This window comes from Gobius niger (genome assembly GCF_951799975.1).
Source record: "Gobius niger genome assembly, chromosome: 7".
Lineage (NCBI taxonomy): Eukaryota > Metazoa > Chordata > Actinopteri > Gobiiformes > Gobiidae > Gobius > Gobius niger.
Genome location: NC_136858.1, coordinates 4,944,038 through 4,970,209, shown reverse-complemented (window position 1 = coordinate 4,970,209; position 26,172 = coordinate 4,944,038).

Below are 26,172 nucleotides of genomic sequence, written 5' to 3'. Positions count from 1 at the left end.
AGTTTGGGAAAGCTCTCTGTCGTCTAGGAAGTATTGATTGTAGTGAGGCTAAATGGTAGACTGGACTGGGTTGGTTGAGGACGTTTTGCTTCTATTCACAGAAGCTTCTTATTTTCTCTTGGGCAGAATGTGACACTACCCAAGTTAGAGTGGTTTTACATTGCATATGGTCCCACTCTCTTCAGTTTAACTTTAACTAATTAAAAGGTCATGTTTAAATGTATGTTAATTATACGTACTAGTGAGGGAAACAAAAACAACTCCGATATTACTTTAAAAGAAAACTATGCATCTCCCAGTTCCTTGAAGTCATGGTGGACCACGACTGATGTGGACAGGACCTGCTTTTCAGTTTCTCCAAATTAAAACTGTGGATACCACAGTAATCCGTGTACCTTTCGATCATTAGTTATTCCGTTTCAAAATAAAATCAGAAAAACTAATTATGTGGTTGTTTTATTGTATTTCCATTTTCTAAATTAAATTGGAAAGGCAAAAATTCTAAATAAAATATTGACCCATTTCTTTGCTATGCAGTGGAAACAAACACTAAAACAACTTCCGTTATTTTGTTCACTACTGCTTCGGTTTGATTTGCTACTGGAAATGATGAGTAACTTTTTCTCTGCCTCTCTCGCCCTCGCGCAAGAGGGAAACAAAAACAAACTTAAGCAAAAGAGGTCGAACTTCAACGCGATCTCCTCTGTAACCGTTGTTTATTATGTCATTAGGACTTTTATTTCTCAAACTCATTGGGTTAGCAGCAGCAGCTGAGGTGACCGGGGCGGACGAGGCTGTGCGCGGTGATGTCGCTTCGGAGGCGGCCAAGAGCGGAGCTGAGTGAACAGGTGGAAGATGTGAGTGTCGGGGCTCGTGTAGTCGCCTCACTTACGGACTCCACGCGCCTTTTTCTCTCCCATGGCCCGGGAGAGCTGGTGCCGGGAGCGTTCGGGAGCTCTCTCTCTGTTTCCCCAGAGCCGCGCTCTAAAACCCTTTCCCGTCGTGCATTCACAAACTGTCCCTCTGCCACTCCTCTCTCCGTCCTTCCCACTTCAGCAGTGACTTTTGTTTTGCAAAGTAATCATGCACAACTAAAGTGACGAAGAGGAATAAAAAAATATATATAATAACGCGCATACCCGTCGCTATGGGCGGGCCATAGGGGGCCGTGCCCGTCCCCCAAGATGCTTGTGCCCCCCAGACACAGATGTGGTGTCGTCTACGTGATACACAGGTATACGCCGTATTACCACGAGAAGCCACTACAAATTGGGCAAAGATAGGCTACGTATCACTCATTTGCGCAGTGTTACTTTTGCGCTTTCTGCCCGATTAGACCAGCCCAAACTCCACAACAAGTAACTATTTCCTCCCCAGACACCGAGAGAGGGGAGCAGCGGCATTTCATCCCTCTCTCTCTTTCTCTGGCACGGTTCCCTCTAAGCTGCGTTCGTGCGCAATTGCGCACGACTCCCGTGTTGTCTGGGCACAAAATAAAACATAGCTGATATGACAGAGGGGCATCAACGATCATCCTCCGCTCTGAGAGTCCACGATGTCGGCCTCTTTATGCTCATTTCCCGTCCCGGCTCGTGAGAGGCAAAGGCAGTGACAGGTGCTTAGGTGTATTTTACTACAAAGCGCTGAAGTTGAACCGAAAAGAGCCCGCGTTCCAAGTGTGCGTTTTACACTCAGACACTGGAGCTTTAGTGAAGGCTGAGAGAGACTGAAGAGTGGACGCGGCAACAGCACTGACTGAGCCATATTCATGGTCCAAAAACGGTGGTGAGGGGGGTGGGGGTGTGGAGGTACAGGCGCTCTTCTACAGCCTCAGAGTCCGGTCGTTTTCCACACTCAGAAACGTGTTTTCGTTGCATCGGCGCAGTATTCTGCACATACGCAAGGCCCAGCTCATTCAGCTGCTTCTGAAAAGGATCTCACTCATAAGTTCAAGTTTGAGTTGAAGGATGTGTTGATGAGGTTCAACTCAGAGAAACGCCACCTGCAACATGCTGACGTTTCCTCCACGAGGACTCATGTTGCAGCTGTAGTTGGTCTGGTCATATTTGCTGTTGATTATGTTTAATGTAATGATCAGTGTGCGCCAGGGCTACGTGAATACCATATGAAAAATATGTACTTAATAGTAAATGTGCCCCCCCGTGGATTTCATATGCCCCCCTTAAGACTGACGTCTGGCGACGGGACTGATAACGCGTGTGTCCTCTCCTCCTGGCGCCTGCAGCTGCATTTCCCCGTGTTCGCGCTGCTTTCCGCCGGCTTCAGTGTCGCTGCCACAGGGCCAGGACCGCACGACTCGCAAAAAATATCAAACATGTTTGAAAACCTTGTGACCGTGCGATTTTCACTCGTACGTTCGTCGTGAGCAGCTATTCGTGGCTCGTAGCCCCTGTACACTGCATGACAGAGACGCACAGTGTCTGGCCAGCTTTTTAAGGTTGTTTTCCAAGCAGAATCTCCTCACGGATATTTCTAAGCAACCATTCCCTCCGTGGTAATATAAAGCATCTCTGATCTCTGCATGTGTTGCCCAATTTTTAAAAAGTATATGCATAAAACTTTCCAAACAAGTGTAGGAGCGGCTCTGAGCTGAGGTCTCTCCTCACTTCCGGTGTCGCAAACAATAATAAAACGAAATAATAGTAACGTCATAATTTTGGGGGGAATTAAAAACAACTAGAACCAAAACAAACACATTGACATTGACGTATACAAGATGTCTTTTTCTAATTCAAGTTTAGAAAGGGAAAAAAACAAAAAAACAAATGGAAATGTTGTTTTTCTGATTTTATTTTGAAACGGAATAACTAATGATCGAAAGGTACACGGATTCACAGTCCTGTCCACATCTGCTATGGGCCACACAAGACCTACATCAGTTACAATGCTGCAGAGTTTTTGTTTTGTTTTGCTCTACAGTTCCTTTCATTCTTTTTTCTTTTAAATCTGACAGTTTCCAATAATGACTTGATTTCCAGTATTTCATTTGTACCTTGTCCTGCTGAAGTCCTAATAAGTCTATAAGCCTTGTTTATAGTCGAGCAGCCAGTCCAGGCGTCTGGATGCAAGGCACAATTGTTTCTCCTCATTCACGTTGTGATATTTTTCCTTATTGTTTTTTTTATAACAAAAAGTGAAAAATCTATGGAAGCCCAATCCGTGTACCTTTCGATCATTAGTTATTCCGTTTCAAAATAAAATCAGAAAAACAACATTTCCATTTGTTTTTTTGTTTTTTCCCTTTCTAAACTTGAATTAGAAAAAGAAATCTTGTATACGTCAATGTCAATGTGTTTGTTTTGGTTCTAGTTGTTTTTAATTCCCTCCAAAATTATGACGTTACTATTATTTCGTTTTATTATTGTTTGCGACACCGGAAGTGAGGAGAGACCTCAGCTCAGAGCCGCTCCTACACTTGTTTGGAAAGTTTTATGCATATACTTTTTAAAAATTGGGCAACACATGCAGAGATCAGAGATGCTTTATATTACCACGGAGGGAATGGTTGCTTAGAAATATCCGTGTGGAGATTCTGCTTGGAAAACAACCTTAAAAAGCTGGGCAGACACTGTGCGTCTCTGTCGTGCAGTGTACAGGGGGCTACGAGCCACGAAGAGCTGCTCACGACGAACGTACGAGTGAAAATCGCACGGTCGCAAGGTTTTCAAACATGTTTGATATTGTTTGCGAGTCGTGCGGTCCTGGCCCTGTGGCAGCGACACTGAAGCCGGCGGAAAGCAGCGCGAACACGGGGAAATGCAGCTGCAGGCGCCGGGAGGAGAGGACACACGCGTTATCAGTCCCTTCGCCAGACGTCAGTCTTAAGGGGGGCATATGAAATCCACGGGGGGGCACATTTACTATTAAACACATATTTTTCATATGGTATTCACGTAGCCCTGGCGCACACTGATCATTACATTAAACATAATCAACAGCAAATATGACCAGACCAACTACAGCTGCAACATGAGTCCTCGTGGCGGAAACGTCAGTACAGTTGCAGGTGGCGTTTCTCCGAGTTGAACCTCCTCATCAACACATCCTTCTACTCAAACTTGAATTCATGAGAGTGAGGTCCTTTTCAAAAGCAGCTGAATGAGCTGGGCCTTGCGTATGTGCAGAATACTGCTCCGATGCAACGAAAACACGTTTCTGAGTGTGGAAAACGACCGGACTCTGGGGCTGTAGAACGAGCGCCTGCACCCCCACACTCCCCACCCCCCACACTCGCGCCACCGTTTTTGGACCCTGAATATGGCTCGGTCAGTGCTGTGGCCACGTCCACTTTTCAGTCTCTCTCAGCCTTCACTCAAGCTCCAGTGTCTGAGTGTAAAACACTTGGAACGCGGGGTCTTTTCGGCGGACTTCAGCGCTTTGTAGTAAAACACACACGAGCACCTGTCACTGCCTTTGCCTCTCACGAGCCGGGACGGGGAAATGAGCATAAAGAGGCCGACATCGTGGACTCTCAGAGCGGAGGATGATCGTTAATACTCCTCTATCATATCAGCTATATTTTATTTTGTGCGCAATTGCGCACGAGCGCAGCTTAGAGGGAACCGTGCCAGAGAAAGAGAGAGAGGGATGAAATGCCTCGGTGTCAGGAGAGGAAATAGTTACTTGTTGTGGAGTTTGGGCTGGTCTCTAATCAGGCAGAAAGCGCAAAAGTAACAGTGATACGTAGCCTATCTTTGCCCAGTTTGTAGTGGCTTCTCGTGGTTATATGGCGTATACCTGCGTATCACGTAGACTACAACACATCTGTGTCTGGGGGGGCACAAGCATCTTGGGGGACGGGCATGGCCCCCTATGGCCCGCCCATAGCTACGGGTATGCGCGTTATTATATATTTTTTTCTTCCTCTTCGTCACTTTAGTTGTGCATGATTACTTTGCAAAACAAAAGTCACTGCTGAAGTGGGGTGGACGGAGAGAGGAGTGGCAGAGGGACAGTTTGGGAATGCACGACAGGAAAGGGTTTTAGAGCGCGGCTCTGGGGAAACAGAGAGAGAGAGCTCCCGAACGCTCCCGGCACCAGCTCTCCCGGGCCATGGGAGAGAAAAAGGCGCGTGGAGTCCGTGAGTGAGGCGACTACACGAGCCCCGACACTCACATCCTCCACCTGTTCACTCAGCTCCGCTCTTGGCCGCCTCCGAAGCGACATCACCGCCCACTGCCTCCTCCTCCGCCCCGGTCACCTCGGCTGCTGCAGCTCCACGAGGAGCTCAAAGTGAGCAGCAACGAGTTTGAGAAATAAAAGTCCTAATGACATAATAAACAACGGTTACAGAGGAGATCGCGTTGAAGCTCGACCTCTTTTGCTTAAGTTTGTTTTTGTTTCCCTCTTGCGCGAGGGAGAGAGAGGCAGAGAGAAAGTTACTCATCATTTCCAGTAGCAAATCAAACCGAAGCAGTAGTGAACAAAATAACGGAAGTTGTTTTAGCAGTGTTTGTTTCCACTGCAGAGCAAAGAAATGGGTCAATATTTTATTTAGAATTTTTTGCCTTTCCAATTTAATTTAGAAAATGGAGATACAATAAAACAACCACATAATTAGTTTTTCTGATTTTATTTTGAAACGGAATAACTAATGATCGAAAGGTACACGGATTAAGCCCGTTTCCGCCATGTTAAAAAATAAAAGCCCAACGGGAAGTCGAAATTACGAGATTTAAAGTCATAATTTTGTGTTTAAAACATAACATTTTGAGTTTAAATCTCGAAATTACGAGTTTAAATCTCGAAATTACGACTTTTAAACTCGTACTACGAGTTTAAATCTCGAAATTACGTGTTTAAATCTCGAAATTACGACTTTTAAAATTCAGAATTTCGAGATTTAAACTTGGAATTTCGAGTTTTTCAGATCCGTGATCATAGACGTCGGTACAGCGGGGACCGCAGAACCACTGGCGCAGATGTAAACAGTCATGGAGGATTAGCTTCATCGTGTTGTGAACCGGAGCTACAGCAACTCTGGGACTTTTACAAAGACACACAGAAGTGTTTATTTTACCTCAACACCCAGGGTTAAAAGCGGCAACAAGAAAACTTATTAAAAATGGCTGTATCCACGATAGGAATGTGTTTAGGCCTTGATGATGCATAAGCATTCCCAAAGCTAATGCTACGATCATAGCATCATGAACTTCGATGAACTTCGGATGATCATGATCATGTGAAAATGGGAAATATGCATGAATAAAGTCAATAAAACCACCGTCTACATAAAGCATCCCTTTAACAACGATCACACACGGAGCCGGGCTGGTTGATTTTGCAGTTTATTACTCACACTTAGCCGATTGCTTAGCACCAGGAGCTAACTAGCTTCTTAGCAGCTCTAGCATCCAGCTCCAATAATGGATCTTGTGGAATTAAGTATTATACACTAAAAACGTCAATAAAGCCAGTAACCACATAATGCAGCCTTGGAGATGATCACACACTAGGTCGGGATTGACGCATTGGTGGTTGATTGCAGACTCTTTTTTATCAACAATGAGGTGGATTGCACATGCTAACCGGGCTAACCTAGACTAGCCATTGTCCACAGGCATCGCCCTTTTATCAAGGGGGGGGGCCATAGGGGGTATCCATAGGACATGGCAGAGGCAAAGAGGCACGAGTTTGCCCCAAAACAGCAGTTGTTTTTCAGGCATGATACGATTCCAAGATACGGCTATGCTGGCCAGATCAAGCTTCACAGTTCAAACCGCATCAGACAGGAAAGAGAACGGCAACAACATCCGGATTTTCAAAGTAAAATAGGGCTGACGTCTATGATTACGGATCTTAAAAACTCGTAATTCCGAGTTTAAATCTCGAAATTCAGAGTTTTAAAAGTCGTAATTTTGAGATTTAAACTCAAAATGTTGAGGTTTAAACTCGTAATTTCGAGATTTAAACTCGTAGTACAAGTTTAAAAGTCGTAATTTCGAGATTTAAACTCGTAATTTCGAGATTTAAACTTGTAATTTTAAGATTTAAACTCGTAGTATAAGTTTAAAAGTCGTAATTTCGAGATTTAAACTCGTAATTTCGAGATTTAAATTCGTAGTACAAGTTTAAAAGTCGTAATTTCGAGATTTAAACTCGTAATTTCGAGATTTAAACTCGTAATTATAAGATTTAAACTCGTAATTTTAAGATTTAAACTCGTAGTACAAGTTTAAAAGTCGTAATTTCAAGATTTAAACTCGTAGTATGAGTTTAAAAGTCGTAATTTCGAGATTTAAACTCATAGTATGAGTTTAAAAGTCGTAACTTTGAGATTTAAACTCGAAGTGTTGTGTTTTAAACACAAAATTATGACTTTAAATCTCGTAATTTTGACTTCCCGTTGGGCTTTTATTTTTTAACATGGCGGAAACGGGCTTCCATAAAAAGCACTAAAGCATAGAACCAATATATTAATGTTAAACAATTTGGCAGAGGGAGACTGAAGGAGTTTGTTGCCAGTTTCCACATGTTGCTTATGGATCAACCAATCACAGCCCGAGCGCTTGACTCTACTTTGGAGCAGGTGCACGTCTGCAGGCCTGGAGCTGAGCGACTTTCACCCCGTCCCCTTTACAAGGCTGCCCTCCTGTTTGGGAGCTCTGATGGAGAGGCAACTGCACATATTGGCTGGAGTCTCTGTGATTAGACACTTGGCGAAAGTTGCAATCCCACCTGCAGATAGAGAGGGTGTGAGCAGGCAACTGGGACGTTTTAGTTTGGTGGCACTGGTAATCCTAATGTGTCATATCGAGGGTAAGGATTTCATCCTTAGCTTGAGTTCCCACAAACTGGGAAGTTCCTGAGATAGAAAGGAGGCAATATTTCATACAAAATATGTTTATTTATAATAAGGTTGGTTGGCAAGTTTAGATTTAATATATGTACTTATATGTACAAGCTTTTAAAGACGGTTGCACATCAGAATAGAATAGAATAGGTTTTATTGCCATGGTTTGAGAACAGGTTCACAAACTTGGAATTTTCCTAACACAGAATTAAGACAAAAACAAGCTAAAAATGTTCAACTATAAGACTATGGGTCATTCATTAAGATTATTCAATAAATAAGATAAAACAAAAACTGACAGCGTACACTGTAAGACAAAAACAATTTGACATAGAACATAGAACAGCGGTATTGTTTTTATGGATACAGTGCCTCTCGAAAGTATTCATATACCTTGAACTTTTGCACATAAAGATTTTTTTTTTTTTCTTTTACTGACGGTTTGCAGGGTCTCTGAACTACAGGGGGTTTCCGAATAGGGGTGCCAGCCAGGTATCCCTCCTGACAAGTTGGATATGGGTTAAAGGGTTACCGGTCACACAAGGACTTACACCTTTCTCCACAATCTCTTGGTACAGTTCTAGTGCAAAAGGATCCTGCTGTTGGGCCCTCCAGATGTTTTCATCGGTCACCGGGTGGAAATCCTCAGCGGTGTCTCTCTTGGACCGAAGCACAACAGCACAGGTGGCAGGTGGGTATTCCGAGTCCTCCACAGGAGCTCGTGACAGGGCGTCCGGAACGGTGTTATATTTCCCTTTCTGATACTCCACTGTGAAGGAGAACTCTTGGAGGCCAAGAGCCCATCGAATGAGCCGGGTGGTGGGCTTCTGAGTCTTGAAGACCCAGACCAGTGATGAGTGGTCTGTCACAACGGTGAAATGGCGTCCTTCCAGGTAGTATCTCCACTTCTCAATTGCCCAAACAACAGCAAGGCACTCCTGCTCTGTGGTGGAGTAATTTCGCTCAGCTTTGTTCAAGGTGCGGCTCGCAAAAGCAAGTACCTGCTCAGTCCCCAGCTCAGTTTGCTGAGCCAACACGGCACCCAAGCCCACGTCACTGGCATCGGTGTAGACAATAAATGGCAGATGGAAATTTGGATGTCCCAGAACAGGCGAAGAGGTCAAATGTCGCTTCAGGGCCTCAAACACTTCTTGACATGCGGAAGTCCAGATAAACTTTGCTCCTTTCCGTTTCAGGGCATTTAGCGGCTCAGTTAGTGCAGAGAACCCAGGCACAAAGCGGTGATACCATCCGGCCATGCCCATAAATCTTTGGAGCTGTTTCATGTTCTGCGGGACAGGGAAATCCTGCACAGCCTTAATCTTCTCACCATCCACAGCTACCCCATCCGAGGAGACAGTGTGACCCAAGAACTTCAAAGTGGTCCGGAAGAATTGGCTCTTTTTCATGTTCACAGTAAGGTGGGCCTCACGTAACTTGTCCAAGACTGCTTGAATGTCATAATGGTGTTGGGCCTGAGAGGAAGAATAAATGATTATATCGTCCAGGTACACCAGACAGATACTTCCTCTCAACTCTCCCAGAACAACTTCCATCAGTCGCTGGAAGGTGGCGGGGGCATTTTTCAGCCCAAACGGCATCACTTTAAATTGAAAGAGGCCATAAGGACATACAAAGGCGGTTTTCTCACGGCTGTCTGGGTCCATTTGGACCTGCCAGTATCCACTATTGAGGTCCAAGGTGGTGAATACCTCTGCTCCCGCCAAAGACTCCAAAATCTCCTGGATATTGGGTAGTGGATATGCATCAGTGTGAGTAGCGGCATTAATCTTGCGATAGTCCACACAGAAACGGGGTTTCGGATCATTTTTCTTTGGCACAAGGACAACTGGAGCAGCATACGGCGACGTGGATGGTTCTATGATGTCGTTATCCAACATTTCCTCCACATGAGTCTTTATTCACTATTTTATGTGACGGTTTGCAGGGTCTCTGAACTACAGGGGGTTTCCGAATAGGGGTGCCAGCCAGGTATCCCTCCTGACAAGTTGGTTATGGGTTAAAGGGTTACCGGTCACACAAGGACTTACACTAGGCTGTATAAACCCTTTCTTGGTAAAATGGTGAATGATACAAAAAACAAGAGGGTCCACACAATAACAATAAGTGTCCAGCATGTGTATTTACAATTCTAAGACCAAGTGTCCACAGCAAACATCTGTCCCCTTCCCACAGTTCTAGGCAGGTGGACTTCTATTTTACTCCCCCCACCAGGGTTGCTCCACAGCACAAGCTGTAGATAAAATATACAAAGATTCAAACTCAGCATCCCGCTCCCACACACACAGAAAAAAAGTACAGACTCACATGTCACAGGATAAGGCAGGACGAAACAGAATAAATCCTGGCTTGCTCTGCACGGAAAATAATAATAAAGTTACAGTCTATGTTTGTGGCAATAAACACAAAGGAAAACTTTAGTCTGTGATATTTTTACCTCACGTTTGGTGAGTTTTCGAGTGAGACGCGATGACGTCACCAACCGGCACCCCCGAGGGCTTCCGTGTTGGAGCGAGATACACACAGGGAGAGGAGCGCACTCGTACTGTTCTCTTTTCCACAACGACGCGAGACGCATTGATCCCAGTAGCAGCGGCCAGCAGACGGAGTGACGAGGGATTGCACGCCTCGGATTTGTATTTAGCATGCAACGCACTGACTAAAACTGACGACGGCGGCGGCTACTGCTTCCCACACTGATCAGAGTGAGACTGACATTTAAAACAGGAAGGAAGGCAGCTCAAACGGCGGCGCGAACGGTGGACAAATGGGGTGAGTCTACGACGCCACGGGGCGTACACCAGAAATGGTGCGGACGGTGGGAGTGGAAAGGCGCTCGCAACTCGAGAGTTGTTACAACAAGTAACAGACAACTGTGAAGTGAAAGCAAAATGATACATGATTCTGTTATTTTTCAAAAAAATAGAAAAGTGAAAAGTGGGGCTTGCATAAGTATTCACACAGCATGAATGAACACTTTGTGGAACCTCCTTTTGCTGCAATAACAGCAGAAAGTCTTTTGGGGTTTGACTCTACAAGATTTGCACATGTAGAGACTGACATTTTAGCCCATTCCTCTTTACAAAACAACTCAAGCTCTGTCAGATTAGAAGGAGAGCGTTTGTGAACAGCAGTTTTCAGACCTTTCCACAGATTTTCAAAAGGATTTAGGTCAGCACTTTGACTGGGCCATTCTAACACATTAATATGTTTTATTTAAACCATTCCATTTTAGATTTATCTTTGTGTTTCGGGTCATTGTCCTGCTAAAGGTGCCTCAGTTCGCTGGCTGACTCAGCAGGTTTTCCTCAAAAAAGTCTCTGTATTTGGCTCCATCCATCTTCACAACTATCCTTACAATCTTCTCAGTCCCCACTGAGGAAAAGCAGCCCCACAGAATGATGCTCCCCCCGTATATTTGACACTGGGGATGGTGCACTCAGGACGATGAGCAGTGTTAGGTTTGCTCCATACATAACGTTTTGCATTTGGGCCAAAAAGTTCAATTTTTGTCTCATCTGACCAAAGCTCCTTCTTCCACATGGAGCTGTGTCCTCCATATGACTTCTAGCAAACTTCAAACGGGATTTCTTATGGCCTCCTTTCAATAATGGCTTTCTTCTTCCACTCGTACATGAAGGCCAGATTTGTGTAGAGTACGACTTATAGTTGTCCCATGTACAGATTCCTCCAGCTCAGCGGCAGTACTTCACAGCTCCTCCAGAGTTATCTTGGGGCACTTGTATTGTATGTATTGTATTTGTATGTATGTATTGTATTGTATTTCTTACCAGTGCTCTCCTTGTTCGGGCTGTTAGTTTAGGTGGACGGCCGTGTCTTGGTAAGTTGGCAGTGGTGCTATACTCTTTCCATTTCCCAATGATGGATTGAACAGTTGCCCCGTGAGATGTTTAAATCTTGGGAAATCTTTGTATAACTCAACGCTGCTTTAAACTTCTCCACAGCTTTATCCCTGACCTCTCTGGTGCTCCTTGGCCTTCATGATGTTGTTTAGTGACCAATACACTCCGACCATAGCTCTGAGGCCCTCACAGAACAACTGTAATTATACTGAGAGTAGATTACACACAGGTGGCCTCTATTTAATGGTTAGGCCAAGGAGTGAACATTCTGGAGTCATTAGGAATGTTATAATGCACTCAGAAAAATGCTGTATGAATACTTATGCACGCCCCACTTTTCACTTTTCTATTTTTTGAAAAATAACAGTATCATGTCTCATTTTGCTTTCACTTCACAGTTGTCTGTTACTTGTGTGTGAATGTTCAGTAACACAATCTAAATAAAATCGTTATGTTTAGGGTTGTAAACATGACAAAATGTGCAAAGGTTCAAGGTGTATGAATACTTTCGAGAGGCACTGATGTAGGCATATAAAGTGATTAAGTGATAGTAATAAAGTGCACACAGTGCAAGTGCAGATTACGTCTATATGTCTGTAACTAAGCTATAGAGACTTGTTTTTTGTTCATGAGTCTGACGGCGGTGGGGAAAAAACTGTGGCGGGATTTATGAGTCTTTATGGACAGGAGCCTCCTGCCTGAGGAGGATGAATAGTCTGTGTCCAGGGTGAGAAGGGTCAGCTGTGATCTGACCCAGACGCCTCCGTGTCCTGGAGGTGAACAGGACTTGGAGAGATGGGAGCTCACAGCCAATCACCCTCTCAGCAGCAGCACAATGCGCTGCAGTCGATGCTTGTCCCGGTCTGTAGCGCCGGGGAACCACACATTGATGGAGGTGGTGAGGATGGACCCGATGATGGCCGTGTAGAACTGCACCAGCATCTTGGTCGGCAGCTTAAAGGAATAGGCCACCGTTTTTACATACTAAGATATGTTCTTAGCTCACTTTAGCCGAGTTAATATATCCCCGTCTGGTCTTTGTCCGTGCGCTCTGTCACGCAAACGGAGCACATACGCAGCCTCTCCCACGTGTCACATAGCTCCGAAAAAGCTCACGATAGAAGCTACCAAGCTCTTCCACGTGTTCCCTATTTAAATAAAGTTACGTGAAGTGTTTTCATGCGAAGTATATTTACCCAGAAATGTAGCATGTTGATTTTATAAGCAAATAAAAAGGGGGACTGTATTGTGAGGCGTAATGATACGAGGAGCACAGCGTCCGCGTAGTAACTCCTAAAGACTTCCCCCCGCTCACTTCCGTCAATAACCTTTAGGAGTTACTGCGCTGACGTTTTACTCCTCGTATCATTACGCCTCACAATATAGTCCCCCTTTTTATTTGCTTATAAAATCGACATGCTACATTTCTGTGTAAATATACTTCGCATGAAAACACTTCACGTAACTTTATTTAAATAGGGAACACGTGGAAGAGCTTGGTAGCTTCTATCGTGAGCTTTTTTGGAGCTATGTGACATGTGGGAGAGGCTGCGTGTGTGCTCCGTTTGCCTGGCAGAGCGCACGGACAAAGACCAGACGGGGATATATTAACACGTCTAAAGTGAGGTAAGAACATATCTTAGTATGTAAAAACGGTGGCCTATTCCTTTAAGTTTCCTCAGCTGCCGCAGGAAGAACATCCTCTGCTGGACCTTCTTGATGAGGGAGCTGATGGTTGACTCCCATTTGAGGTCCTGGGTGATGGTGATGCCCAGGAAACGGAAGAAGTCCACGATGGAGATGGGGGTGGGAGAGTCTGTCAGGGTGAGGGGTACGGTGGGGCTGTGTCTTTCCTGAAGTCCACGATCATCTCCACTGTCTTCTGGGCATTTTGCAAACTTGATCGGTTTTACGGACTGGTTACTGGAGGTGCAGCAGTTTGTGTACAGCGAGATGAGCCAGGGGGAAAGTACACAGCCCTGAGGAGTTCCAGTGTGTGTAGTCCGAGTGTCCCCTTCCCCAGCCGCACGTGCTGTCTCCGGTCCATCAGGAAGTCAGTGATCCACCTGCAGAGGGAGTCGGGCACACTGAGCTGGTAGAGCTCGTCTCGTAGCAGTCCAGGGAGGATGGTGTTGAAGGCAGAGCTGAAGTCCACAAACAGGATCCTGGCGTAGGCTCCTGGGGAGTCCAGATGCTCCAGGATGAAGTGGAGGGCCAGATTGACTGCGTCGTCCACAGAGCTGTTGGCTCTGTAGGCGACATTTTAACAAAAAGGACATTTCATAAATGAGCAGAAGGAAGGATTCTATAGAGACGGTTTTTGTTAGCTTAGGAACCGACAGGCCACAAACTGTAAACATACCATCCAGCGCACAATGCCCCGCGCCCACCAAGCCGGCCCGGCCAGCCCTGTGACCAGCTTCAACAGAGGGCCCCAGTTGTAGCTTTGCGCCCCAATAACCAGCTACAGCGAAGGAACCCGACTACTCAGGACAAGCAACGCACGTGCGTCACCTGACGGTCATTGCAGCATTACAGAAATACAGTTTAGATAAGGAGGTCGACTAAGCTTAATTTCTAATTTGAAGAAACTAAAAATATGTACCTGAAAACTGAGCACAACCTGAGTAAGGCCAGCCAACAGGAAGGCAGTAGCGTGAGAGAGATGGCAGACAGGGAAAAGCGGAGCCTTTTATACTAAGTGGTGTTGCCGTCTGTTGGCCACTAAGGCACACAACAGTTCAACTACCTACACTAATGGCCTGATTTACTAAGCCTGGTGCGAAATTACGCATAGTACCTAAAATGAGCCATTGCTGACTTAAGAGAAGGGGGCTAGCTTCAAAGAGATCTCCTCTGTGACAGTCTGCTCCTGTCATTTCACAAACTCATTACTTTGCATGTGCTCATGTCACAGGTAAAAAAGGGAGATCAAACTAATGGTGCAATCAAGGATAATAAAACAGAATTAAATAACAATTGATTTAGTGGCCAGCTCAGTCAGGTTACAAGGACATTAAAAAGGTTAAAAATACTACAAAAGAATAAAACCCATGCCCACCGTGCTTTTAAATCCCCTGCACAGTCCAAGTGCAGGTGTGTGCCATCAGCAGGGGCTGCCCGGACAACGAGCAGTGGGTAAAATCAAATAAATAAGGCTATATCCACACAAAGACTAAACGCTTATATTTTCAGAAACTTTGTAAACACGAAGCCAGCTAAGTAAATGTGTGCGTCCACAAGGGTCTGTGACTCAGGTCTGTGAAAAGGGCGCATTATCTCTTCCAGGCCAGTGTGAGGCGCTGTGATGCTAACGCAGATAATAGAAGAAGATTATCTGTGTTAGCATCACAGCGAACACAGATAGTAAACTTTTTTTTGAAAAATCACAGGAAGTCGAACTTACGAGATTTAAAGTCATAATTCTGTGTTTAAAACACAAAATTTAAAAAACGTTTAAACTCTAACTGCGAGTTTAAATCTCGAAATTACAAGTTTAATTCTCGAAATTTTGAGTTCAAATCTCGAAATTACGAGTTCAAATCTCGAAATTACGACTTTTAAAACTCGGAATTACAAGTTTTTAAGATCTGTGATCACAGACGTCAGCCGTATTTTACTTTTTAAATCCGGATGTTGTTGCCATTCTCTTTCCTGTCTGAAGCGGTCTGAACTGTGGAGCTTGATCTGACCAGCGCTGACGGAGCTGACAATAAAGCATAGCCGTATCTTGGAATCGTATCATGCCTGAAAAATAACTGCCATTTTGGGCAAACTCGTCCTTCTTTGCCTCTGCCATGTCCTATGGATACCCCGCATGGTCTCCCCAGTATTTAAGCCACCCCATACGCTTGATAAAAGGGCGATGCCGGTGGACAATGGCTAGTCTAGGTTAGCATGTGCAATCGGCCTCATTGTTGATAAAAAGTCTGCAAGTAACCACCCATGCTTCAATCTCGACTTAGTGTGTGATAATCTTCAAGGCTGCTTTATGTGGTTGCTGGCTTTATTGACGTTACTAATGCCACAAGATCCATTATTAGAGCTGGATGCTAGAGCTGCTAAGAAGCTAGTTAGCTCCAGGTGCTAAACAATCGGCTCCGGCCAATTGTACATGAAGTGTGAGAAATAAACTATAAAATCAACCAGCCCGGCTCAGTGTGTGATTGTTGTTAAGGGGATGCTTTACGTAGATGGTGGTTTTATTGACTTTATTCATGCATATTTCTTATTTTCACTTGATCATCAGAACTTCAGTTCGTAGCATTAGTTTTGGGAATGCCCGTGCATCATCAAGGCCTTAACACATTCCTATCGTGGATACAGCCATTGGGTAAGTTTTCTTGTCACCGCTTTTATTCCTGGGTGTTGAGGTAAAAATAAAAACTTCTGTGTGTCTCTGTAAAAGTCCCAGAGTTGCTGTAGCTCCGGTTTTCACAACACAATGAAGCTAATCCTCCATGACTGTTTACATCTGTGCCAGTGGTTCTGCTGTCCCCGCTGTACCGACGTCTATGATCACGGATTTGAAAAACTCGAAATTCCGAGTTTAAATCTCGAAATTCTGAGTTTTAAAAGTCGTGATTTCGTGAAGTCGTGAAGTCGAGATTTAAACTCATAATTTTGAGTTTTAAACACAGAATTATGACTAAATCATAATTTTCGACTTCCCGTTGGGCTTTTATTTTTCGACATGGCGGAAACAGGCTTCCATATGACTTTGTTTGGACAGGGCCTAAAACCATGCATAAACAAATAAAACAGTCCACTGTGCCCATGACACTCACTCCAAGCCCCTCGTAGACCTGCTGCCCGATGGAGAGGACCAGAGTGGACTGAAGTGGAGGTAGTGAACGTTGACGTTGCTGTCGTTTGACACCGCGCTCCCACTAACAGCGGCGGAAGAGAGGAGCGAGTTTCCATTCATTCCCTATGCTGCCTGGCAACCAGAAAGAAGCCTCCGGAAATAAACAAGAGCGCGGCGAGATGGGGCCGGCCGGAGCGGCGACAGCATTTGCATATAGTTGAAATCAATCTAACACTATGCAAATACAGAGCCATTTCCGGCGGTGACCACCAACCACAGAACAAATCCCCCACCCTCCACAATGGCGGCGTGTTGTTTTTTTGTGACTGGTCAAGGTTAATTTACGCCTTTCCATTGTCCTTCATGTTGTTTCTTTCATAACCAATTTAAACTTGCTCATTAGTTTTATCAGGTGTTGCCAGTAAGTGCCCGTGAAAAGTGTTAATTATTTATCTTACCCTCATCTCTACACAAACACACTTTTTTCTCTGCGTGCTCCCAAATATTCTTGCTCCTGAACACATGTAAAGTGCACCGTGCACTTGGCCAAACAGTTGAACTGTGCCGTAGAGGTAAGCTGTCTGACTAAGTGGATTTTATTGGCCTTGTTCCGTCACCGCCTGTGAGCTCTCCCTCTGCAGACTATGTTTCTGGAGAAGTTTTGCTCGACGACTTGATCAGTAACAGTGTGTGTTCTGTTGGATTTGCTCCCAGCCCCTGCTGCGCTGACTTGGAATATTGCTTTTCCTTGGTAATTTGGCCTTGCACACCCTCCACAGCGGAAAAAGGAGGTCAGAGCTTTTACTTTTTACAGGGTTAGGTCGGAAATGATATTTCAAAAAGACATCTCAATAATACCTAATTCCTTTCTCCTAGACATCTTAGAGCAGGGGTGTCAAACATACGGCCCGTGGGCCTGATCTGGCCCGCGAGATGATTTAATCCGGCCCCTGCCCTGTAGAGCAGAAATTCCAGAGTGTGTAGAAACAAAGTAAGTCTCTAGCCCATTCCTGTGCGGAGTTATGAATTTTTTAAAGAATAATCAGAATGCTCATTCTAGCCACTAGGGGGCATATAATTTTAAAAAAAGGAAAGAGTTCCACGCGTGTCCAGCAGAGGGCACTGACATAATAAGAGATCAGGATATGAACAACACATTATATAGCCACATGGTAAATGGACAGTCTGCCCCACGGCGGCTGTGGCTTCAATTGCAGCTTACCACCACCGAGTGTGGAGTGAATGAATAATGACTACTATGTAGTACTTTGAGGAACTTGTGATACAGGCTTGTAAAGTGCAATACAAGTGTAAGTATATTTCCGATTTGAGCCCAGTGATAAGACCTGACCTACAGTATATTGTGTTCCAGAATATGCATATCATCAGTATCAAGACAAAGACTCATTTATGCCCCTATAACAGTTTGATGAAATCTGTCACCATTCATTTTGTCCAAGAACTCCGAAGCCTCAGCTTGCTACTGTGAAGGAAGATGTTAGACGTTAGCAATCGCAATTTCTGAATTCCATGTATATGCTTTTTGTCTTCAAAGTGAAAGCAAGAGTGTGTCCACAGAGGTTTCGAACGCAATCTGCCAAATGAATAAGCATGTCTGTCGTGTATCGCTCTCCATAAAGGCTACTGAGCTGAGAACAATAATTCAACAGAAGGTTTTCCAGCATGCTCTGTTCGAGGAGGCGGTACAGACTCCCTTAGAACAATGAATTCTGCCTCACTAAGCAGGACATGGTTCTAGTAGAAGTCGTCTGGAACACCTCCTCATAAGGCTGTCACAATCATTACTATGTCTGTGATATAATAACAATAAGCTCCACTAGGAGGCGCTGCTGGATGCGGTATCTGCTTGTTTACTACAGAGGACCTGCTTTACGTCAGTCGTAAAATGTATCGTTGTATGCCAGACCGCCGCTGTTCTGCTCCTGGAAAAACCTGTTAATAAAACAGTTAAAAGTACTTCCATGAATCTGTAAATTCATGACAATGTCGACTTATAGTTCTGTAAATGATTGATAAAGTATACATTTCTCGTTGACATGAAGCAGCAGCCGTTTTCAGCCTTCTCCAACATCCCAGCAGGAGTGCGACCATAACTTCTGACGCCTGCCAGCCACCGCTTAACCACTTAACATTTTCTACCAGAAGATCGACATGAGTCACCAAGTACACACGGGACAGGTTTCTCTGTTAGCTGTTCGCAATACCTTCATTTTTTGTTTTAGCGTGTAATCTTACAGTGGCAGACATTCAGCCTCCTTGCCATTCTCCCCAGAAAAGCTTTCTCGCTATGATTCACACTCCACCTAAAAGTAGCGGAGCAGTGCACTTCAGTAGTTCTTTTTCCACGTCCACCTCAGACTCCAGTGCAGATACTTGAATAATAGATTGTAGTCGCACTCAAAGAGCGTGGTCAACCACGTGCGCTCAATGTCCAGTGAAGTCAAACATTGGAAACCATGCAAGAAATGTGAGGCGGAAAGGTTCAAGGCAGACAATAAAAGGTTTGAGGTGCTGAACTCAATAGGTTAGTGAATTTTTGTTTTTGTTGTTTAAATGGCATTTTAGGGTTGTTTTTTTTAATTTGCATTGAAATAGTGGATTATATTGTCAAGCATTTATTTCAGACTTTATATCAAGTATGAGTTTTTAGAAGTGATGAAATTGGCATTGAATTTCCGAGCTCTGACTTGTCAACAACAATGTCAACTGGAACACATGGCGACCATGTAATTCCAGCTCAGCATGGACCTCTCATGATCAATTTAGAGAAAACAACATGGTGGCGCCCTGTACTGAAGCAGAGCACAGTAATAGCAACATATTTTCTGGTCGGGGCAGAGTAGAACGGGTCGAACACGGACAATGTGAAATCTGTGGGTCAGAGGTCATGTGCCCTCTTGCGTCAACAAAAAGTCAAACACACCCAACCATTCTCTTATTTGGCTCCTTGCACTCTGAGTCGTTGTTCAACACTGTGTCCTCTTTTAGTCCTTTTTTCTGGTTCAATCTTGTTAATCTTCTATTGGCTTGTTTAGAAAAAAACCTAAGTACATGAAAAAGCTTTTAGCTGTTCCTTACAAGTTTCAGCAGGACTGTCTTTGCCAGAGGCATAAACATCAACAAATCAGCATGTGGCTGTGTTTACAAAGCAAAGACTTAGCCAAAGATCAGCTTCCACTCCGAGTAAATTAAGGGATCAAAGAGGTATTAGAAAACACTTCTGCTATTTTGACAGTTTGTAGTGTCAACAGAGCCTCAGTCAGAGTCAGTGTTTAGCATGCTGCCGCTAATGGTTAGCAGTAGCTTGAAGCAGTTAGCTTTCACACAGTAAACACATCTGCGGCTCACATCTATGACCTTTGAGTTTGGTTCAGAGCATCCTCTTGGAGAGGTGAGTACAACTTCTTATGTATACTTATCTACATGAGGTGCACTATTGTTGGATCCTGACTTCAGTCAGAGAAGATGTATAGCATGATATAATATACACTAGGTCACTCCAATGGACTCAAGCACAATGTTTTGTCTGCAGAGAATCCTGTTTTTATTGTCAACATCGTCTCTGCTAACGTGTGGCACGGTGGTAAGACTTTGGTTTCGTAAACCAAAGAACATGGTTCAATCCCCGTCCATGCCTTTGTGGGTCATCAAAGGAGGATCCACAGAACCAAGCCTCAGTATGAGAGCCATGTTATTTACAAGCAGATGAGAAGTGTGAGTTGCTTTTATTGTCATTATACAATGAAGACACTAACATTTGGCAGATACGATGGATGGGCAAAGCCGCTGTGCGCCGCCATTATGGGGGAAGCCGTAGCGCCTGGAGGAAACCTGTGTCGATAACAACATGTACACACTATTTTCCCGTTTTACGCAACTTCCCATTTCTTGCGCATGCGCCGTTAACAGTAAACAAACATGCACTGGGGAAAAAAACTGGTCCAATTTACATGATTTGATAATGTACAATGGTCGCATATGATTATATTGTCTAGTCTGAAGACGATTCCGTTGTTTTTCTGTGAATCAGTTTGTGCATGTAAAAGCAAGTGAATTATTCCAGTTTTAATAAAGTAATTGCTATCTCATTGTGTAGTAATTTGATCACTTTGACGTAACATGAACGTTTCATTTATTGAAAAGTAATTTGATCACTTTAACGCAACATGAACGTTTCACTTATTGAAAAGTAATTTTATCACTTTAACACAACATGAACGTTTCACTTATTGAAAAGTAATTTGATCACTTTAACGCAACATGATCATTTCATTTTTAAGAAAATTTAGATTATGTAAATTAAAACCATTTCTAATATGTAGCTATGAAACAGTTTGGACTTTTCCTATTCCGAATCTACAGTACTGTGATATATACATATTTTTTTTCTTTACTAAATCTACACACATCTACATTTATATATTCCATGAAATATCAGTTTCAAGTGTTAGCTTGCATATTAGATGTACTGTACACAATTATACAAATGACAAAAAATATTTTTCTGAAAAACTTTAATGAACCTTTTTTTTAAATCTTCGAAAATTTTAAAAGCTTTTAAAACATTTTGAATGTTTTTTTTCCTTTTAAAGCAGGGGTGTCAAACTCATTTTGGGTCGCGGGCCGAAATTCAGCTCCCACGGCGGGTCGTGGGCCACATATAATAGAGAAAATGTTTCCAATAAATGAATAATAATAAGCTGTGATTTGATCAAAGCCCCAACTTGACTGTAGCTTCATTAATGACAACGGCTTACACTTGTATTGCACTTTACAAGCCTGTGTCACAAGTGCCTGAAAGTGCAGTAGTCATTATTCATTCACTTGGTGGTGGTAAATTGTTATTGAAGCCACAGCCGCCCTGGGGCAGACTGTCCATGGCTATATAATGTGTTGTTCAAATCCTGAGCTCTTATTATGTCAGTGCCCTCTGCTGGACACATGTGGAACTCTATCCTTTTTTTTTAATTTAATGCCCCCTAGTGGCTAGAATGAGTATTCTGGTTATTCTTTAAAAATTCATAACTCCGCACAGGAATGGGCTAGAGACTTACTTTTTTTTTTTTTGACATACTCTGGAATTTATGCTCTACATGGCAGGGCCGAATTCATCTCGGGCCGTATGTTTGACACCCCTGTTTTAGAGAATCATTGCCATTGCACAAGCAATATGAACAACAATAATGATGCATACCAAAGCATCTGCCAATCTAAAGTATGAAAACTGCCGTATTTTCCGGACTTGTAAGCTAAAAAAAAAAAAGAAGCCTATCATGGGCTAAAAGCTCAATGGCCACAGCTGGAGGAACGAGTTCGCAAATGAGAGCTTGAAAAACATGCTGTTGGGAGAGGTTTGTCAACGGGGCAGTAACGCCTCCATGCCCAGGTCGTTGCCAAGGCGATTGTTCAGAAGTGACACCGAGGATGAAGATTTCAATGGATTTCGTGATTTGGAGTGAGATCGAGAGTTTGGTGTGTTCTATAGTTATCGGAACTGTTTATGTGACGTTAACATATAGTGCCTCTCGAAAGTACTAATACACCTTGAACTTTTGCGCATTTTGTCATGTTTACAACCATAAACATAAAGATTTTATTTAGATTATTTTTACTGAAAGTTCACACACAAGTAACAGACAACAGTTTTCAGTCCGGCCGCAGCATCCGTTTACTTTTCAATCCAGGAAAGGCAACATTTATTGTTTTTATCATTAAAACCAAAAAATGTAATTGAAAAAAGATAAATATGGGGAAAATAATCGTGATTTTTTTCTCGTTACTTTTCCAAGATTGCCCAGCTACAAGTCTCCAAACTCTAGGCTAGACCTATTTGACATACCTCAAATTCTTGGATAGCAATATAACAACAGGTGTTGCCTCACAGGGCAAAGCACTAACTGATAGTCAACAGGTTATCTAATACTAAGGCCAAAACAAAAAAGGCATAAAAAATAAATTCTTCTTCGAATAAAAACTAAAACTCAATTTCACTGAACTTACATCAGTCAGTTGATTCTGCACAGTTGGTCCCCGACTTGTCCCCCTCTTCTTTTGAATAATTCCTGCAGTTTTCCAGAAAAAAGATCCAGCTGGGACAGGAACTTGGACTCAAGTGGGACGGTCGTTATCCTTTGGAACTCTGCGTTGACCTTGGAAAGAAAGGAATAACAAAAAAATAGAAGAAAGTTACGAGCGCTCAATAGAACAGATCACCACTGTAGGTAGTAAAAACAGGTGCTCACCAAGATCTGAGGGCCAGAATGTACTTGAATAAATGACAGGATCGAGGCACTTCGTATTCCTTTTTAAAATGTATTTCAGACGCCAACGCGTTTCAACTCTATTGTGTCTTCGGTAGAGTTAAAATGCGTTAATACGTTTAAAAAAGGAAAACGAAGTGCCTCAATCCTGTCATTTATTCAACTTTTTTTTTTTATTGATATCAACTCATATCAAACACTCCATGACAGACAAGTTATGTATAGTACTGAGCAATACATACCGGAAAAGTGAAGGCAGAATAAAAATTACATTATGCAAATAATAAAATTAATAACACCTAGCCTCTGTGACTTCGAAGAGAGCGGGCCACCTTTCCATGACGTTTTCGACCATTGGAGCATCACGAACCACTTCATGTCGTCTTAGTGGGAATGTTTTCTCCATGTTCTTCTTCACAGATGGTTTATTTCTCTTTTTAACATCCAGGAGAAGACTTTTTTGTATCTCACTCTCTTTGGGATACGTTGGGCAAGAATTTACCTCTGCCCGCCTCGGTTTTTTCACATCATACGCCGCAAAGGCTGCAGTGCGTTTTCCAGCCGGTTTGTTTTTAAGGGTGTTGACCATCACTTCAGGGCAGCCTATTTTCCTGAGATGTGTTCGGTAGTTGGACATCTTGTACAACAAACTTTTTCTCCATCCACCACAGCCTATACTGCTCCCTTGTTCTCTCAGACAAGGGTGGATTTTGATTAGACTCATGGCAACTTGCTCCAATTCTTGAGAAGAGACATATATTTTGTATTGCACTATTTTCTGCAGTAATCCATCTAAAATGCCTGACTTTAGTTTGGGATCTGGAATAAGGAAGGTACCATCTTGAGCATATTTTAAATTCCCCTGCTGCAGTTGCATCTCAACGTCCTGTGAAAACTTGGGCACAGAAAAAACTTCTGGCCAAGATGACCGTGAGCTTGAAGATTCAGCTGATGAAAGTATGTCTGTGTCAGCAGATCCATCGGACAGCAACGACTCGTCACTTGAAAAAGAAGATGAGGGAAGACACTGGGATGTGTGGTTAATGTCTGTAGGCTGCTGCTCAACGGGACAGGGATTTGCCAAGCTGATCACAAGGGTGCCTCTATCTTGAATTTCATTGATCGAAGTAACATTGAGAAACTCATTGCCAAACATTTGGTCCATGAACTGTAGTTTGAAACTGCCTGAAACTGCACACTGTCTTGTTATTTCAGTCAAAAGGACCTCAATAGTCTCAGGTATTCCGTTAGGTAGTGTCAGTCTTTGTGAAGTGCCATCGAACAGGATTATCTTGAGTATTGCAGGTGCGTCCATCTTCAAAACGCTAATCTGCAAAAAAGAACACTTTTTTTTTTTTTTTAGTTTTGTTGATATACAAAAAACTATTTCTATAAAGCTGCATTAATTTCATTCATTAGTAACACAGCTAAGGAATTCATGTTTGTTTTTTAAGTATGTCCTACTTAGCTTTTACATTCTGAATTTTGTGTGATGAACTGATTCGTTTTTTAGGATCCAGGGTGGTTTCAATTATGAAAGAATGCATTTATGCTGTTTTTTATGAAAAAAATAAATCTCTTTGTATCAACAACAAAAAAATGAATGGGGGAATGATGAGATGATTAGATGAGGTAATAAGATGATTCTCGGAAAATAGCCCACCTTTTATTTCAATGTGCCTTTTCAAAGTCACCATGTGAGATGATCCAATTCTGTAGGCAACAAGCGGGTAAGCGTCAAGGAGCGCATCCAGTGCCACAAGGGTATGGTGGTTAGTTGCAGGAGATGGGCTCAGTTCAAAGGCTCTATAGTGCTCTCTATACCACCCATAAAACTCTTGAACAATAAAGAATGGGCTTTCCTGTATGATGCAGATCTGGTCAATTTCAGCAAATTCAGGTAATCCGCAGGTGGAAATGTGGACCAATATCATCCCCTTTCGGTAAGTCATGCCCTTGATGGTTATACAATGAGCAAGATGAATCTCTTGTGTGCTGGGGACATTTTGCAATATGAACTGTGCAATATCCTCTTTTATCATATTTACAGGAACAGCGGACACGTCAGTAACCTCAAAGACAGTTTTTGGTTCCAATGAGTTGCGATAATAAGAAATCATCATCTGATGCTTTGTGGCCAATGAAAGGGGGACATTTTTGTAGCAGGTGGAATGCCTTATCACCTGCTGAAAAAAAACTATGTTTCCCTTCGAAACGCATAGTCCATTAACCAACCACAGGACCAAAAAGCCTCATCATCTGGGGGTAATGCTCAACATAATGGTGTTTGGGGAGCAGCCTGACGTCAGGGAACAGTTCTTTGTATAGTTGTCTGTGCTCTATGATTTTAGCTTCTAAATAAGACAATGAGTCATCACTATGCACAGGAGCGACGACAAGCTCTGTGATGTCTTTTAAAGTCATGAGTACCTCCATGCAGGCTCCTCCTCAGGTACACGTGGGCCAACCAGAAAAGGCAGGAATCTGAGCAAGCTCCAATTCTCGTGACCATTTCCACCAACAGTTTTTGATGTAGAGAAGCTTCGGGAGATCACATGTGGTTTGTTGGTCTTATCAGACCATTTGTATGGAAAGTGGAGTATGGCATTGTTCAGATCATCTAATGTAAAGTATTTTTTTGATATAAGCACTTTTAGACAATCAGCCAACTCCACTGGAATTAAACCCTCAAACAAATCATGGAGGAGGTCAGTTGGATAGCCAAAAATGACATTAAAATGGGTCAGATTTTTGCTGAACACGCAGTCCTTTTTTACACCAAAACATTGCGAACCCATTTCCTCTGCTCGTTTTACATGATCTTGATGCTCTGCCTTAGTTCTCAATGTGAAAGCCCCAGACGCAACAGAGTGTTCTTGAACATCAACCCTTCTTGCTGTGCAAAATCTACAGAAATACTCAACTGAGAAACTCTGCATAAATCCAGCCACACTGTGCGCTCCCAAATTGTCAGCCATTATACTGATAATGGAACCTTTTACTGACTGACCGATAGAAGGGACAAATACTCCCCGTCTCTCCAGGGTTCTCAAATCTTCAAAAAGAGGTTCTAATACTTTGTCAAAGCCATAAGTTTTCACATCCTCGCTTTTGCATAAAACTGGCAGGTGAATAGATGATAATGAAGAATGGGAACCTGGTGGAAGGTTGGCTAGAATCCAATACACGGCACAAAGCTTGTGTTTCCTTCTTGAGGTGCCGAGCGGATTACAGACTTCAAAGTCATCCACATAGAAACTCAAGACAACTCTTGGATCTTGTGCATTGAAAAAAGAGTTTTCCTTGTAGAGAGAACTATCTTTTACAGATTTAAACCAAAGTGGACTGGCTGCAGCTTCATGTGCTGAATGTCCAGTAACATGGACA